General features: G+C 63.1%; 5 pseudogenes; all 5 read right to left on the bottom strand.

Annotated features, from left to right (window-relative positions):
* On the bottom strand, positions 1 to 119 carry LOC142868310 (uncharacterized; annotated as a pseudogene).
* A 3835-nt stretch (positions 120 to 3954) lies between these two features.
* On the bottom strand, positions 3955 to 4073 carry LOC142868309 (uncharacterized; annotated as a pseudogene).
* A 3828-nt stretch (positions 4074 to 7901) lies between these two features.
* On the bottom strand, positions 7902 to 8021 carry LOC142868348 (uncharacterized; annotated as a pseudogene).
* A 3844-nt stretch (positions 8022 to 11865) lies between these two features.
* LOC142868347 (uncharacterized) lies at positions 11866 to 11985 on the bottom strand (annotated as a pseudogene).
* A 3832-nt stretch (positions 11986 to 15817) lies between these two features.
* Positions 15818 to 15936, bottom strand: LOC142868308 (uncharacterized; annotated as a pseudogene).
* Positions 15937 to 16746: the final 810 nt, after the last annotated feature.

The raw sequence follows: 16746 nt of genomic DNA, 5'->3' as shown, positions 1-16746 counted from the left end.
AGCCTACGGCACCCGGTATTCCCGGGCGGTCTCCCATCCAAGTTCTAACCAGGCCCGACCCTGCTTAGCTTCCGAGACCAGACGGGATCGGGCGCGTTCGGGGTGGTGTGGCCGTGGACGGCGGAGGGCGCCCCTGCCCCGCTCAAGAAGCCGAGCCTCTCTGCGCTTCCCCGCCGCCTCCTCCCGCCCCAGGCCCCGCGCCGGGTCGGGCCTGTTGAGTTCGCCGGCCGGGTCCCGCGGGCTCCGAGGGACGGGGGGTGACAGGCGGGGCGGCCAGGGAGCGGCGGGCCGGGGTTGGGGGCTGTCTCTGTACACACACACACTCACACTCACACTCACTCACTCACTCACACTCACACAAGATGCGCCTCCACGGCTGGACCCGCCAAGGTGGAGACCTTCAAGCCCCCCTCCTCTCCTCGCCTGGCCTCCTTCACCTCCCCGCCCCCCACCCCCAGCGCGCCGGGGCCGCAGACTGCGCACGGGCGGGAGGGGCGGGGCGCTCGCCCTTTGACCCCAGCCAGGGGCGGCCCTCCCCCACAACCCCTTTCAGCTGCGCCCCCCACCCTGTGGCCCGGCGGCCGCCTATTCCCCCGGGCCAGGGCTGGGGCACAGCGCACGGGGGAGGGGAGCCAGTGTATGGGGCGTCTCTCTCTCTCGGGATGTGTCCCATGGGTGGGGTGGGGTGGGGTGGCGTGGTTTGTGGGGCGCTGAAGAAATCAGTCCCCTCCATCTCCTCCCTCTGGAAAACACCCAAGCCCTTGGAGAACTGCCCGCACCGCTACCGTGGGGGCCGGGACCCTCCTCTGTGTCCTCCTGTGGCCCAGTCCAAGGGGCCTGGGCCTGGCCGGGGCTGCACTGGACCCCAACCACCCTGGCGTGTGGACTCGCTAAAAATCGGCCATTAGTTATTGGATTCCAGCGTCATTGAGGTCATTTCACTAATGAGTGCACCGCAAAGAGTTTCCTAATCCATCTGTGAGGGTGGCAACCGAAAGAGAATTTTAGAGCTGACAGAATAGGCGAGGAAAGGCATAGGAGATTTCCACACCCAGTAAGGAAGCCTTTCCCGAAGTGGAAGAAAGAAAGGAGCAAACAGAGACACCGGTAGCCCGCCCGGATCAGAGTCTGCCCCTGAGAGAAAGTACCCTGACCAGGTTCACCCGTGGGTGGGTCGCGAGCTAGCGGCACTCAGAAGAGCGAGGCCCGCAGTCTGTGCAGAAGACACCTGCACTCGGGTGTGTGTGGCGGCACAATTCACAAGCAGCTCCAGATGTTAAACCAAGGAGAAGCCAGGGAGTTCCCAACGCCCCAGGTGTCCTCAGCCCACGACTGGCTGCTGTGGGAATGCGAAGCCCGGCTCCTTGTCTCAGAGCGGGGCAACCAGGAGGTGTGATGTCCACCCCGGGGTTCCCAGGAGGATCAGACTGAAGCTGGGACTTGGCCTGAAAGTGTCCCCTCGCATGGCCACCCCCTTCCCCTTCCTGCTCCTCTACTCCTGGTGCCCCTCCATCCAGGGGCCAGACCTTAAAGAGTCACCCGCAAGAGAATCCTGGTCCCAAAGGAGCCTTCTGGGGGACCCCTGCTGAGAGAGGTTGTGGGCATGGCCCGCTGGGGCTCTGCCCGACCCAGGGCTGAGAGATGCAACCTCCCAGCTCTGGGTCCCTGCAGGAAGTGTTGGCAAGCACAGGGCCAGTCCTCCAAAGGCCCAGGTGCAGGGAGCCCAGGCCAAGCAGCCCGTGGAAGAAGCCACATGCTGTGCCACCCCGGGGAACACCACTGCAGGCCACGGCCCTTCCCACCTCCTCCTCCTCCTCCTCCTCCTCCTCCTCCTCCTCCCACCCTGCCCCCGCCCCCGCCCCAACATGGCACAGGGCCCAGAGACACCTCAGACACTTGCTACCCAAAGTGCAAAGGGCATCAGTTGCTCCTCCAAACCCCCCCCCCCCAGCCCAGCAGACCACGTTGTCCAGCCAGCCCCCGGGCCTCCCTGGGGTGCCCAGCACAAAAGTGCAGACACCCACCGGACCCTCAATCTCAGTTTTCGGATGTTTTTGCCACTCTAAGGACCCGCAGGCCAGCTGGGCCTTCTGGCAGGACAGAGAGCCCCGGAATCCGACGTGGAGAGCTGGGTATACGTCCCCATGAGGAGGCGGTCCCCACCTCCGCGGCTCTCCCCTTGCGGGGAGCGGCAGCCGCGGGGCCTCAGAGAAGACACCAGGCTGGGCCCCCACGGCACAGCGGGAGCACGTCCCCCGCAGGCCACTTAGCGACGGCGGCCAGCCGGCGGACGGTTGGGTTGCACGAGACGCTGCGGCCGCCCTGCTACCGGGTTCCTGGGAGGGCGTCCTGGAACCAGCGTCCACACCAAGCCCTTGGAAGGCCCAGGCGACGGAGGAGCCCCGTCAGGCAGGGGCCGAGGACGGTGACGGCCCGGGCGGGGACGAGCGTGTCAGGCAGGGGCAGAGGACGGTGACAGGTGATAGGCCGGGCGGGAAGGAGTCAGTCAGGCAGGGGCCGTGGAGGAGACGGGCTGGGTAAGGGTTAGGGTTAGTGTCAGGGCACAAGTCACAATCGCAAAGACCTGGAAGCCACCCGAGTGCCCATCGACCCACGAGTGGGTAAATAAAATGTGGCGCGTGGACACCACGGAGTGCTGTTCGGCTATGAGGAGCAGCGGTGAGGGGGCACCTCTCGTGGTTCTCCTGGCCAGAGCTGGAACCCGTTCCAGTAAGCCAAGTATCCCAAGAATGGACACACGAGCACCACGTGCTCGCGCTCACCAGCAAATGGGTACGAACCGATGGACACCTAAGTGGACACAGAGGAATCACCTTCTTCGGGTGGGTGTCGGGCGGGTGGGGGGAGGGGATGGGCATACACATCCATTAGGAATGGGGTGGGTGCGCACCGACTGGGGGATGGGCGCACTTGAAGCTCTGACCCGAGGGGGGAGGCTGGGAGAGGGCAACGCACCCGACCTTAACATTGGTGCCCCCACAATATGCTGGAACAACATGAGAGGTAAATGAATAAGAACACGGGGGGGGGGGAGGGGGGCACGGGCAACACATGTCACCTTAATACTTGGACTCCCATCATCTGCTTGAAAAGAGAGAGAAAAGAAAATGCAATAATAGAGATAAGAGACACTTTTTAAAAATAATGAATCCGGCCGGGCGCTGTGGCTCACGCCTGTAATCCTAGCTCTTGGGAGGCCGAGGCGGGCGGATTGCTCAAGGTCAGGAGTTCAAAACCAGCCTGAGCAAGAGCGAGACCCCGTCTCTACTATAAATAGAAAGAAATTAATTGGCCAACTGATATATATATAAAAAATTAGCGGGGCATGGTGGCGCATGCCTGCAGTCCCAGCTACCCTGGAGGCTGAGGCAGAAGGATCACTCGAGCCCAGGAGTTTGAAGTTGCTGTGAGCTAGGCTGACGCCACGGCACTCACTCTAGCCTGGGCAACAAACCGAGACTCTGTCTCAAAAAAAAAAAAAAAAAAATGAATCCGAAGAGAAAAGTAAAAGGAGGCCTGTGGAGCAGGTCTGGGTGTGACTCCGGATCCCCGAACATCAGGTGCCACCACCAAAGATTCCTACGTGTAGCCCATAGAACCCCAAAAGCAACGGGAGGAGTTCTGGTCACATACTCCCTCAAAATGACATCCTGGCCTTCTTCTGGAACTCCCTCCCCTCTCAGACTCTCAAGGTTTCCTCCAGCGTGTCGGCTCCCACAGAGCAGACCTTTGGTCTGAGACCTGACTGTCCAGAAGCCACGCATGCTGCCGCGTGGCGGCGGTGTCACGGCTCGGGACAAGAGGAGGCCCAACGGCGCGGGCTGGGGCGCCAGGCACCGCGGCGGGCGCTGAGGGTGGGGGTCACCCCCACCCCGGGCCGCCCCCGCACTCCCAGAAACGCGACAGAACCAGAGGCAAAAAAAAAAAAGAAGAAGCCTACGGCACCCGGTATTCCCGGGCGGTCTCCCATCCAAGTTCTAACCAGGCCCGACCCTGCTTAGCTTCCGAGACCAGACGGGATCGGGCGCGTTCGGGGTGGTGTGGCCGTGGACGGCGGAGGGCGCCCCTGCCCCGCTCAAGAAGCCGAGCCTCTCTGCGCTTCCCCGCCGCCTCCTCCCGCCCCAGGCCCCGCGCCGGGTCGGGCCTGTTGAGTTCGCCGGCCGGGTCCCGCGGGCTCCGAGGGACGGGGGGTGACAGGCGGGGCGGGCAGGGAGCGGCGGGCCGGGGTTGGGGGCTGTCTCTGTACACACACACACTCACACTCACACTCACTCACTCACTCACACTCACACAAGATGCGCCTCCACGGCTGGACCCGCCAAGGTGGAGACCTTCAAGCCCCCCTCCTCTCCTCGCCTGGCCTCCTTCACCTCCCCGCCCCCCACCCCCAGCGCGCCGGGGCCGCAGACTGCGCACGGGCGGGAGGGGCGGGGCGCTCGCCCTTTGACCCCAGCCAGGGGCGGCCCTCCCCCACAACCCCTTTCAGCTGCGCCCCCCACCCTGTGGCCCGGCGGCCGCCTATTCCCCCGGGCCAGGGCTGGGGCACAGCGCACGGGGGAGGGGAGCCAGTGTATGGGGCGTCTCTCTCTCTCGGGATGTGTCCCATGGGTGGGGTGGGGTGGCGTGGTTTGTGGGGCGCTGAAGAAATCAGTCCCCTCCATCTCCTCCCTCTGGAAAACACCCAAGCCCTTGGAGAACTGCCCGCACCGCTACCGTGGGGGCCGGGACCCTCCTCTGTGTCCTCCTGTGGCCCAGTCCAAGGGGCCTGGGCCTGGCCGGGGCTGCACTGGACCCCAACCACCCTGGCGTGTGGACTCGCTAAAAATCGGCCATTAGATATTGGATTCCAGCGTCATTGAGGTCATTTCACTAATGAGTGCACCGCAAAGAGTTTCCTAATCCATCTGTGAGGGTGGCAACCGAAAGAGAATTTTAGAGCTGACAGAATAGGCGAGGAAAGGCATAGGAGATTTCCACACCCAGTAAGGAAGCCTTTCCCGAAGTGGAAGAAAGAAAGGAGCAAACAGAGACACCGGTAGCCCGCCCGGATCAGAGTCTGCCCCTGAGAGAAAGTACCCTGACCAGGTTCACCAGTGGGTGGGTCGCGAGCTAGCGGCACTCAGAAGAGCGAGGCCCGCAGTCTGTGCAGAAGACACCTGCACTCGGGTGTGTGTGGCGGCACAATTCACAAGCAGCTCCAGATGTTAAACCAAGGAGAAGCCAGGGAGTTCCCAACGCCCCAGGTGTCCTCAGCCCACGACTGGCTGCTGTGGGAATGCGAAGCCCGGCTCCTTGTCTCAGAGCGGGGCAACCAGGAGGTGTGATGTCCACCCCGGGGTTCCCAGGAGGATCAGACTGAAGCTGGGACTTGGCCTGAAAGTGTCCCCTCGCATGGCCACCCCCTTCCCCTTCCTGCTCCTCTACTCCTGGTGCCCCTCCATCCAGGGGCCAGACCTTAAAGAGTCACCCGCAAGAGAATCCTGGTCCCAAAGGAGCCTTCTGGGGGACCCCTGCTGAGAGAGGTTGTGGGCATGGCCCGCTGGGGCTCTGCCCGACCCAGGGCTGAGAGATGCAACCTCCCAGCTCTGGGTCCCTGCAGGAAGTGTTGGCAAGCACAGGGCCAGTCCTCCAAAGGCCCAGGTGCAGGGAGCCCAGGCCAAGCATCCCGTGGAAGAAGCCACATGCTGTGCCACCCCGGGGAACACCACTGCAGGCCACGGCCCTTCCCACCTCCTCCTCCTCCTCCTCCTCCTCCTCCTCCTCCTCCCACCCCGCCCCCGCCCCCGCCCCCACATGGCACAGGGCCCAGAGACACCTCAGACACTTGCTACCCAAAGTGCAAAGGGCATCAGTTGCTCCTCCAAACCCCCCCCCCAGCCCAGCAGACCACGTTGTCCTGCCAGCCCCCGGGCCTCCCTGGGGTGCCCAGCACAAAAGTGCAGACACCCACCGGACCCTCAATCTCAGTTTTCGGATGTTTTTGCCACTCTAAGGACCCGCAGGCCAGCTGGGCCTTCTGGCAGGACAGAGAGCCCCGGAATCCGACGTGGAGAGCTGGGTATACGTCCCCATGAGGAGGCGGTCCCCACCTCCGCGGCTATCCCCTTGCGGGGAGCGGCAGCCGCGGGGCCTCAGAGAAGACACCAGGCTGGGCCCCCACGGCACAGCGGGAGCACGTCCCCCGCAGGCCACTTAGCGACGGCGGCCAGCCGGCGGACGGTTGGGTTGCACGAGACGCTGCGGCCGCCCTGCTACCGGGTTCCTGGGAGGGCGTCCTGGAACCAGCGTCCACACCAAGCCCTTGGAAGGCCCAGGCGACGGAGGAGCCCCGTCAGGCAGGGGCCGAGGACGGTGACGGCCCGGGCGGGGACGAGCGTGTCAGGCAGGGGCAGAGGACGGTGACAGGTGATAGGCCGGGCGGGAAGGAGTCAGTCAGGCAGGGGCCGTGGAGGAGACGGGCTGGGTAAGGGTTAGGGTTAGTGTCAGGGCACAAGTCACAATCGCAAAGACCTGGAAGCCACCCGAGTGCCCATCGACCCACGAGTGGGTAAATAAAATGTGGCGCGTGGACACCACGGAGTGCTATTCGGCTATGAGGAGCAGCGGTGAGGGGGCACCTCTCGTGGTTCTCCTGGCCAGAGCTGGAACCCGTTCCAGTAAGCCAAGTATCCCAAGAATGGACACACGAGCACCACGTGCTCACGCTCACCAGCAAATGGGTACGAACCGATGGACACCTAAGTGGACACAGAGGAATCACCTTCTTCGGGTGGGTGTCGGGCGGGTGGGGGGAGGGGATGGGCATACACATCCATTAGGAATGGGGTGGGTACGCACCGACTGGGGGATGGGCGCACTTGAAGCTCTGACCCGAGGGGGGAGGCTGGGAGAGGGCAACGCACCCGACCTTAACATTGGTGCCCCCACAATATGCTGGAACAACATGAGAGGTAAATGAATAAGAACACGGGGGGGGGGGAGGGGGGCACGGGCAACACATGTCACCTTAATACTTGGACTCCCATCATCTGCTTGAAAAGAGAGAGAAAAGAAAATGCAATAATAGAGATAAGAGACACTTTTTAAAAATAATGAATCCGGCCGGGCGCTGTGGCTCACGCCTGTAATCCTAGCTCTTGGGAGGCCGAGGCGGGCGGATTGCTCAAGGTCAGGAGTTCAAAACCAGCCTGAGCAAGAGCGAGACCCCGTCTCTACTATAAATAGAAAGAAATTAATTGGCCAACTGATATATATATAAAAAATTAGCGGGGCATGGTGGCGCATGCCTGCAGTCCCAGCTACCCTGGAGGCTGAGGCAGAAGGATCACTCGAGCCCAGGAGTTTGAAGTTGCTGTGAGCTAGGCTGACGCCACGGCACTCACTCTAGCCTGGGCAACAAACCGAGACTCTGTCTCAAAAAAAAAAAAAAAAAATGAATCCGAAGAGAAAAGTAAAAGGAGGCCTGTGGAGCAGGTCTGGGTGTGACTCCGGATCCCCGAACATCAGGTGCCACCACCAAAGATTCCTACGTGTAGCCCATAGAACCCCAAAAGCAACGGGAGGAGTTCTGGTCACATACTCCCTCAAAATGACATCCTGGCCTTCTTCTGGAACTCCCTCCCCTCTCAGACTCTCAAGGTTTCCTCCAGCGTGTCGGCTCCCACAGAGCAGACCTTTGGTCTGAGACCTGACTGTCCAGAAGCCACGCATGCTGCCGCGTGGCGGCGGTGTCACGGCTCGGGACAAGAGGAGGCCCAACGGTGCGGGCTGGGGCGCCAGGCACCGCGGCGGGCGCTGAGGGTGGGGGTCACCCCCACCCCGGGCCGCCCCCGCACTCCCAGAAACGCGACAGAACCAGAGGCAAAAAAAAAAAAAGAAGAAGCCTACGGCACCCGGTATACACCGGGCGGTCTCCCATCCAAGTTCTAACCAGGCCCGACCCTGCTTAGCTTCCGAGACCAGACGGGATCGGGCGCGTTCGGGGTGGTGTGGCCGTGGACGGCGGAGGGCGCCCCTGCCCCGCTCAAGAAGCCGAGCCTCTCTGCGCTTCCCCGCCGCCTCCTCCCGCCCCAGGCCCCGCGCCGGGTCGGGCCTGTTGAGTTCGCCGGCCGGGTCCCGCGGGCTCCGAGGGACGGGGGGTGACAGGCGGGGCGGGCAGGGAGCGGCGGGCCGGGGTTGGGGGCTGTCTCTGTACACACACACACTCACACTCACACTCACTCACTCACTCACACTCACACAAGATGCGCCTCCACGGCTGGACCCGCCAAGGTGGAGACCTTCAAGCCCCCCTCCTCTCCTGGCCTGGCCTCCTTCACCTCCCCGCCCCCCACCCCCAGCGCGCCGGGGCCGCAGACTGCGCACGGGCGGGAGGGGCGGGGCGCTCGCCCTTTGACCCCAGCCAGGGGCGGCCCTCCCCCACAACCCCTTTCAGCTGCGCCCCCCACCCTGTGGCCCGGCGGCCGCCTATTCCCCCGGGCCAGGGCTGGGGCACAGCGCACGGGGGAGGGGAGCCAGTGTATGGGGCGTCTCTCTCTCTCTCGGGATGTGTCCCATGGGTGGGGTGGGGTGGGGTGGCGTGGTTTGTGGGGCGCTGAAGAAATCAGTCCCCTCCATCTCCTCCCTCTGGAAAACACCCAAGCCCTTGGAGAACTGCCCGCACCGCTACCGTGGGGGCCGGGACCCTCCTCTGTGTCCTCCTGTGGCCCAGTCCAAGGGGCCTGGGCCTGGCCGGGGCTGCACTGGACCCCAACCACCCTGGCGTGTGGACTCGCTAAAAATCGGCCATTAGATATTGGATTCCAGCGTCATTGAGGTCATTTCACTAATGAGTGCACCGCAAAGAGTTTCCTAATCCATCTGTGAGGGTGGCAACCGAAAGAGAATTTTAGAGCTGACAGAATAGGCGAGGAAAGGCATAGGAGATTTCCACACCCAGTAAGGAAGCCTTTCCCGAAGTGGAAGAAAGAAAGGAGCAAACAGAGACACCGGTAGCCCGCCCGGATCAGAGTCTGCCCCTGAGAGAAAGTACCCTGACCAGGTTCACCCGTGGGTGGGTCGCGAGCTAGCGGCACTCAGAAGAGCGAGGCCCGCAGTCTGTGCAGAAGACACCTGCACTCGGGTGTGTGTGGCGGCACAATTCACAAGCAGCTCCAGATGTTAAGCCAAGGAGAAGCCAGGGAGTTCCCAACGCCCCAGGTGTCCTCAGCCCACGACTGGCTGCTGTGGGAATGCGAAGCCCGGCTCCTTGTCTCAGAGCGGGGCAACCAGGAGGTGTGATGTCCACCCCGGGGTTCCCAGGAGGATCAGACTGAAGCTGGGACTTGGCCTGAAAGTGTCCCCTCGCATGGCCACCCCCTTCCCCTTCCTGCTCCTCTACTCCTGGTGCCCCTCCATCCAGGGGCCAGACCTTAAAGAGTCACCCGCAAGAGAATCCTGGTCCCAAAGGAGCCTTCTGGGGGACCCCTGCTGAGAGAGGTTGTGGGCATGGCCCGCTGGGGCTCTGCCCGACCCAGGGCTGAGAGATGCAACCTCCCAGCTCTGGGTCCCTGCAGGAAGTGTTGGCAAGCACAGGGCCAGTCCTCCAAAGGCCCAGGTGCAGGGAGCCCAGGCCAAGCAGCCTGTGGAAGAAGCCACATGCTGTGCCACCCCGGGGAACACCACTGCAGGCCACGGCCCTTCCCACCTCCTCCTCCTCCTCCTCCTCCTCCTCCTCCTCCTCCTCCTCCTCCCACCCCGCCCCCGCCCCCGCCCCCACATGGCACAGGGCCCAGAGACACCTCAGACACTTGCTACCCAAAGTGCAAAGGGCATCAGTTGCTCCTCCAAACCCCCCCCCCAGCCCAGCAGACCACGTTGTCCTGCCAGCCCCCGGGCCTCCCTGGGGTGCCCAGCACAAAAGTGCAGACACCCACCGGACCCTCAATCTCAGTTTTCGGATGTTTTTGCCACTCTAAGGACCCGCAGGCCAGCTGGGCCTTCTGGCAGGACAGAGAGCCCCGGAATCCGACGTGGAGAGCTGGGTATACGTCCCCATGAGGAGGCGGTCCCCACCTCCGCGGCTATCCCCTTGCGGGGAGCGGCAGCCGCGGGGCCTCAGAGAAGACACCAGGCTGGGCCCCCACGGCACAGCGGGAGCACGTCCCCCGCAGGCCACTTAGCGACGGCGGCCAGCCGGCGGACGGTTGGGTTGCACGAGACGCTGCGGCCGCCCTGCTACCGGGTTCCTGGGAGGGCGTCCTGGAACCAGCGTCCACACCAAGCCCTTGGAAGGCCCAGGCGACGGAGGAGCCCCGTCAGGCAGGGGCCGAGGACGGTGACGGCCCGGGCGGGGACGAGCGTGTCAGGCAGGGGCAGAGGACGGTGACAGGTGATAGGCCGGGCGGGAAGGAGTCAGTCAGGCAGGGGCCGTGGAGGAGACGGGCTGGGTAAGGGTTAGGGTTAGTGTCAGGGCACAAGTCACAATCGCAAAGACCTGGAAGCCACCCGAGTGCCCATCGACCCACGAGTGGGTAAATAAAATGTGGCGCGTGGACACCACGGAGTGCTATTCGGCTATGAGGAGCAGCGGTGAGGGGGCACCTCTCGTGGTTCTCCTGGCCAGAGCTGGAACCCGTTCCAGTAAGCCAAGTATCCCAAGAATGGACACACGAGCACCACGTGCTCACGCTCACCAGCAAATGGGTACGAACCGATGGACACCTAAGTGGACACAGAGGAATCACCTTCTTCGGGTGGGTGTCGGGCGGGTGGGGGGAGGGGATGGGCATACACATCCATTAGGAATGGGGTGGGTACGCACCGACTGGGGGATGGGCGCACTTGAAGCTCTGACCCGAGGGGGGAGGCTGGGAGAGGGCAACGCACCCGACCTTAACATTGGTGCCCCCACAATATGCTGGAACAACATGAGAGGTAAATGAATAAGAACACGGGGGGGGGGGAGGGGGGCACGGGCAACACATGTCACCTTAATACTTGGACTCCCATCATCTGCTTGAAAAGAGAGAGAAAAGAAAATGCAATAATAGAGATAAGAGACACTTTTTAAAAATAATGAATCCGGCCGGGCGCTGTGGCTCACGCCTGTAATCCTAGCTCTTGGGAGGCCGAGGCGGGCGGATTGCTCAAGGTCAGGAGTTCAAAACCAGCCTGAGCAAGAGCGAGACCCCGTCTCTACTATAAATAGAAAGAAATTAATTGGCCAACTGATATATATATAAAAAATTAGCGGGGCATGGTGGCGCATGCCTGCAGTCCCAGCTACCCTGGAGGCTGAGGCAGAAGGATCACTCGAGCCCAGGAGTTTGAAGTTGCTGTGAGCTAGGCTGACGCCACGGCACTCACTCTAGCCTGGGCAACAAACCGAGACTCTGTCTCAAAAAAAAAAAAAAAAAATGAATCCGAAGAGAAAAGTAAAAGGAGGCCTGTGGAGCAGGTCTGGGTGTGACTCCGGATCCCCGAACATCAGGTGCCACCACCAAAGATTCCTACGTGTAGCCCATAGAACCCCAAAAGCAACGGGAGGAGTTCTGGTCACATACTCCCTCAAAATGACATCCTGGCCTTCTTCTGGAACTCCCTCCCCTCTCAGACTCTCAAGGTTTCCTCCAGCGTGTCGGCTCCCACAGAGCAGACCTTTGGTCTGAGACCTGACTGTCCAGAAGCCACGCATGCTGCCGCGTGGCGGCGGTGTCACGGCTCGGGACAAGAGGAGGCCCAACGGTGCGGGCTGGGGCGCCAGGCACCGCGGCGGGCGCTGAGGGTGGGGGTCACCCCCACCCCGGGCCGCCCCCGCACTCCCAGAAACGCGACAGAACCAGAGGCAAAAAAAAAAAAAGAAGAAGCCTACGGCACCCGGTATACACCGGGCGGTCTCCCATCCAAGTTCTAACCAGGCCCGACCCTGCTTAGCTTCCGAGACCAGACGGGATCGGGCGCGTTCGGGGTGGTGTGGCCGTGGACGGCGGAGGGCGCCCCTGCCCCGCTCAAGAAGCCGAGCCTCTCTGCGCTTCCCCGCCGCCTCCTCCCGCCCCAGGCCCCGCGCCGGGTCGGGCCTGTTGAGTTCGCCGGCCGGGTCCCGCGGGCTCCGAGGGACGGGGGGTGACAGGCGGGGCGGGCAGGGAGCGGCGGGCCGGGGTTGGGGGCTGTCTCTGTACACACACACACTCACACTCACACTCACTCACTCACTCACACTCACACAAGATGCGCCTCCACGGCTGGACCCGCCAAGGTGGAGACCTTCAAGCCCCCCTCCTCTCCTGGCCTGGCCTCCTTCACCTCCCCGCCCCCCACCCCCAGCGCGCCGGGGCCGCAGACTGCGCACGGGCGGGAGGGGCGGGGCGCTCGCCCTTTGACCCCAGCCAGGGGCGGCCCTCCCCCACAACCCCTTTCAGCTGCGCCCCCCACCCTGTGGCCCGGCGGCCGCCTATTCCCCCGGGCCAGGGCTGGGGCACAGCGCACGGGGGAGGGGAGCCAGTGTATGGGGCGTCTCTCTCTCTCTCGGGATGTGTCCCATGGGTGGGGTGGGGTGGGGTGGCGTGGTTTGTGGGGCGCTGAAGAAATCAGTCCCCTCCATCTCCTCCCTCTGGAAAACACCCAAGCCCTTGGAGAACTGCCCGCACCGCTACCGTGGGGGCCGGGACCCTCCTCTGTGTCCTCCTGTGGCCCAGTCCAAGGGGCCTGGGCCTGGCCGGGGCTGCACTGGACCCCAACCACCCTGGCGTGTGGACTCGCTAAAAATCGGCCATTAGATATTGGATTCCAGCGTCATTGAGGTCATTTCACTAATGAGTGCACCGCAAAGAGTTTCCTAATCCATCTGTGAGGGTGGCAACCGAAAGAGAATTTTAGAGCTGACAGAATAGGCGAGGAAAGGCATAGGAGATTTCCACACCCAGTAAGGAAGCCTTTCCCGAAGTGGAAGAAAGAAAGGAGCAAACAGAGACACCGGTAGCCCGCCCGGATCAGAGTCTGCCCCTGAGAGAAAGTACCCTGACCAGGTTCACCCGTGGGTGGGTCGCGAGCTAGCGGCACTCAGAAGAGCGAGGCCCGCAGTCTGTGCAGAAGACACCTGCACTCGGGTGTGTGTGGCGGCACAATTCACAAGCAGCTCCAGATGTTAAGCCAAGGAGAAGCCAGGGAGTTCCCAACGCCCCAGGTGTCCTCAGCCCACGACTGGCTGCTGTGGGAATGCGAAGCCCGGCTCCTTGTCTCAGAGCGGGGCAACCAGGAGGTGTGATGTCCACCCCGGGGTTCCCAGGAGGATCAGACTGAAGCTGGGACTTGGCCTGAAAGTGTCCCCTCGCATGGCCACCCCCTTCCCCTTCCTGCTCCTCTACTCCTGGTGCCCCTCCATCCAGGGGCCAGACCTTAAAGAGTCACCCGCAAGAGAATCCTGGTCCCAAAGGAGCCTTCTGGGGGACCCCTGCTGAGAGAGGTTGTGGGCATGGCCCGCTGGGGCTCTGCCCGACCCAGGGCTGAGAGATGCAACCTCCCAGCTCTGGGTCCCTGCAGGAAGTGTTGGCAAGCACAGGGCCAGTCCTCCAAAGGCCCAGGTGCAGGGAGCCCAGGCCAAGCAGCCTGTGGAAGAAGCCACATGCTGTGCCACCCCGGGGAACACCACTGCAGGCCACGGCCCTTCCCACCTCCTCCTCCTCCTCCTCCTCCTCCTCCTCCCACCCCGCCCCCGCCCCCGCCCCCACATGGCACAGGGCCCAGAGACACCTCAGACACTTGCTACCCAAAGTGCAAAGGGCATCAGTTGCTCCTCCAAACCCCCCCCCCCAGCCCAGCAGACCACGTTGTCCAGCCAGCCCCCGGGCCTCCCTGGGGTGCCCAGCACAAAAGTGCAGACACCCACCGGACCCTCAATCTCAGTTTTCGGATGTTTTTGCCACTCTAAGGACCCGCAGGCCAGCTGGGCCTTCTGGCAGGACAGAGAGCCCCGGAATCCGACGTGGAGAGCTGGGTATACGTCCCCATGAGGAGGCGGTCCCCACCTCCGCGGCTATCCCCTTGCGGGGAGCGGCAGCCGCGGGGCCTCAGAGAAGACACCAGGCTGGGCCCCCACGGCACAGCGGGAGCACGTCCCCCGCAGGCCACTTAGCGACGGCGGCCAGCCGGCGGACGGTTGGGTTGCACGAGACGCTGCGGCCGCCCTGCTACCGGGTTCCTGGGAGGGCGTCCTGGAACCAGCGTCCACACCAAGCCCTTGGAAGGCCCAGGCGACGGAGGAGCCCCGTCAGGCAGGGGCCGAGGACGGTGACGGCCCGGGCGGGGACGAGCGTGTCAGGCAGGGGCAGAGGACGGTGACAGGTGATAGGCCGGGCGGGAAGGAGTCAGTCAGGCAGGGGCCGTGGAGGAGACGGGCTGGGTAAGGGTTAGGGTTAGTGTCAGGGCACAAGTCACAATCGCAAAGACCTGGAAGCCACCCGAGTGCCCATCGACCCACGAGTGGGTAAATAAAATGTGGCGCGTGGACACCACGGAGTGCTATTCGGCTATGAGGAGCAGCGGTGAGGGGGCACCTCTCGTGGTTCTCCTGGCCAGAGCTGGAACCCGTTCCAGTAAGCCAAGTATCCCAAGAATGGACACACGAGCACCACGTGCTCGCGCTCACCAGCAAATGGGTACGAACCGATGGACACCTAAGTGGACACAGAGGAATCACCTTCTTCGGGTGGGTGTCGGGCGGGTGGGGGGAGGGGATGGGCATACACATCCATTAGGAATGGGGTGGGTACGCACCGACTGGGGGATGGGCGCACTTGAAGCTCTGACCCGAGGGGGGAGGCTGGGAGAGGGCAACGCACCCGACCTTAACATTGGTGCCCCCACAATATGCTGGAACAACATGAGAGGTAAATGAATAAGAACACGGGGGGGGGGGGAGGGGGGCACGGGCAACACATGTCACCTTAATACTTGGACTCCCATCATCTGCTTGAAAAGAGAGAGAAAAGAAAATGCAATAATAGAGATAAGAGACACTTTTTAAAAATAATGAATCCGGCCGGGCGCTGTGGCTCACGCCTGTAATCCTAGCTCTTGGGAGGCCGAGGCGGGCGGATTGCTCAAGGTCAGGAGTTCAAAACCAGCCTGAGCAAGAGCGAGACCCCGTCTCTACTATAAATAGAAAGAAATTAATTGGCCAACTGATATATATATAAAAAATTAGCGGGGCATGGTGGCGCATGCCTGCAGTCCCAGCTACCCTGGAGGCTGAGGCAGAAGGATCACTCGAGCCCAGGAGTTTGAAGTTGCTGTGAGCTAGGCTGACGCCACGGCACTCACTCTAGCCTGGGCAACAAACCGAGACTCTGTCTCAAAAAAAAAAAAAAAAAAAATGAATCCGAAGAGAAAAGTAAAAGGAGGCCTGTGGAGCAGGTCTGGGTGTGACTCCGGATCCCCGAACATCAGGTGCCACCACCAAAGATTCCTACGTGTAGCCCATAGAACCCCAAAAGCAACGGGAGGAGTTCTGGTCACATACTCCCTCAAAATGACATCCTGGCCTTCTTCTGGAACTCCCTCCCCTCTCAGACTCTCAAGGTTTCCTCCAGCGTGTCGGCTCCCACAGAGCAGACCTTTGGTCTGAGACCTGACTGTCCAGAAGCCACGCATGCTGCCGCGTGGCGGCGGTGTCACGGCTCGGGACAAGAGGAGGCCCAACGGCGCGGGCTGGGGCGCCAGGCACCGCGGCGGGCGCTGAGGGTGGGGGTCACCCCCACCCCGGGCCGCCCCCGCACTCCCAGAAACGCGACAGAACCAGAGGCAAAAAAAAAAAAGAAGAAGCCTACGGCACCCGGTATTCCCGGGCGGTCTCCCATCCAAGTTCTAACCAGGCCCGACCCTGCTTAGCTTCCGAGACCAGACGGGATCGGGCGCGTTCGGGGTGGTGTGGCCGTGGACGGCGGAGGGCGCCCCTGCCCCGCTCAAGAAGCCGAGCCTCTCTGCGCTTCCCCGCCGCCTCCTCCCGCCCCAGGCCCCGCGCCGGGTCGGGCCTGTTGAGTTCGCCGGCCGGGTCCCGCGGGCTCCGAGGGACGGGGGGTGACAGGCGGGGCGGGCAGGGAGCGGCGGGCCGGGGTTGGGGGCTGTCTCTGTACACACACACACTCACACTCACACTCACTCACTCACTCACACTCACACAAGATGCGCCTCCACGGCTGGACCCGCCCAGGTGGAGACCTTCAAGCCCCCCTCCTCTCCTCGCCTGGCCTCCTTCACCTCCCCGCCCCCCACCCCCAGCGCGCCGGGGCCGCAGACTGCGCACGGGCGGGAGGGGCGGGGCGCTCGCCCTTTGACCCCAGCCAGGGGCGGCCCTCCCCCACAACCCCTTTCAGCTGCGCCCCCCACCCTGTGGCCCGGCGGCCGCCTATTCCCCCGGGCCAGGGCTGGGGCACAGCGCACGGGGGAGGGGAGCCAGTGTATGGGGCGTCTCTCTCTCTCGGGATGTGTCCCATGGGTGGGGTTGGGTGGGGTGGCGTGGTTTGTGGGGCGCTGAAGAAATCAGTCCCCTCCATCTCCTCCCTCTGGAAAACACCCAAGCCCTTGGAGAACTGCCCGCACCGCTACCGTGGGGGCCGGGACCCTCCTCTGTGTCCTCCTGTGGCCCAGTCCAAGGGGCCTGGGCCTGGCCGGGGCTGCACTGGACCCCAACCACCCTGGCGTGTGGACTCGCTAAAAATCGGCCATTAGATATTGGATTCCAGCGTCATT

Source organism: Microcebus murinus, unplaced genomic scaffold, assembly GCF_040939455.1.
Source record: "Microcebus murinus isolate Inina unplaced genomic scaffold, M.murinus_Inina_mat1.0 scaf029_hap2_Mmur4.0, whole genome shotgun sequence".
NCBI lineage: Eukaryota > Metazoa > Chordata > Mammalia > Primates > Cheirogaleidae > Microcebus > Microcebus murinus.
This window is presented reverse-complemented; position numbering and strand designations above follow the sequence as displayed.